Source organism: Camelus bactrianus, chromosome 11 (assembly GCF_048773025.1).
Source record: "Camelus bactrianus isolate YW-2024 breed Bactrian camel chromosome 11, ASM4877302v1, whole genome shotgun sequence".
Lineage (NCBI taxonomy): Eukaryota > Metazoa > Chordata > Mammalia > Artiodactyla > Camelidae > Camelus > Camelus bactrianus.
In genome coordinates, this window is record NC_133549.1 from 85,609,510 (window position 1) to 85,610,433 (window position 924).

Consider the following 924-nt stretch of genomic DNA (forward strand, 5'->3'; position numbering starts at 1 on the left):
GCGCGGAGGATATGGCGGCTGTGCCTGAGCCCTGCCTCTCTTCCCCCGAAAACTTTCCCCGGGTTCAGAGATGGGGGTGTGCACCCTTCCCCCGAGAGCACATCAACCTTGCTGTTTTATGGAGGGCCCAGGGTGTTCTGCCCTGTGCACCCACAGCCACGGCGCTCAGCCCCTTGCGTTCCCCCGGGGCTGCCTCCGTGCAGCCACTTCCATCCTCTGCCTGGCTTGTGCAGCCTGGCCCTGCCCGCCGCTGCCAGCCCGCGTCTCATGCTGGGTGTCGGGGGGATGCTCTGTGCCCATTTAACTTAGTTCTGTTTGTCAAGGTCTGCTCTGTACAGATCCGAGCCTCGGAGGCTCCCCCTCCGTCCCGCTGGCCTCTCAGTTGGAGAGGGGAGACCCAGCAAGCAAGTGCCAGTCCTCCTTTGCTGCTCCCTCCCCTCGGGACCTGTCCCGCGCTACTTTGCCTTTTGTTCTTTCTTTTTTCCTTTTCTCCTACCAGATTTTTGGCGTCCTTATCTTTTGAAGAGGGCGATGTTCTGTTGGAGTTCTGCAGGTGCTCTTGTTGGCTGAGTGGGTCTGTAGATGTGGGTCTTGGTGTATCTGTGTGAGAGGGTGAGCCACTAGCATCTCTCTACTCTGCCATCTTCTCCGTCCCTTGAAGTAAGTTTTTCTGAAATGTCATTCTTTCTTTTTTTTTTTTCCTTCAAATTGATGTAGTGTTGTGTTTTTAGTGAACAGCATTGTGATTCAGTTATAGATAGATAGATATCAATAGATAAATTGTTTTTCATTATAGGTTATTACAAGCTAGTGGATATAGTTCCCTGTGCTATACCAGTATGACTTTGTTGTTTATTGATTTTGTTTATAGTATGTTGTATCTGCTAATCCCAAACTCCTAATTTATGAGTCCCACTTCTCCTT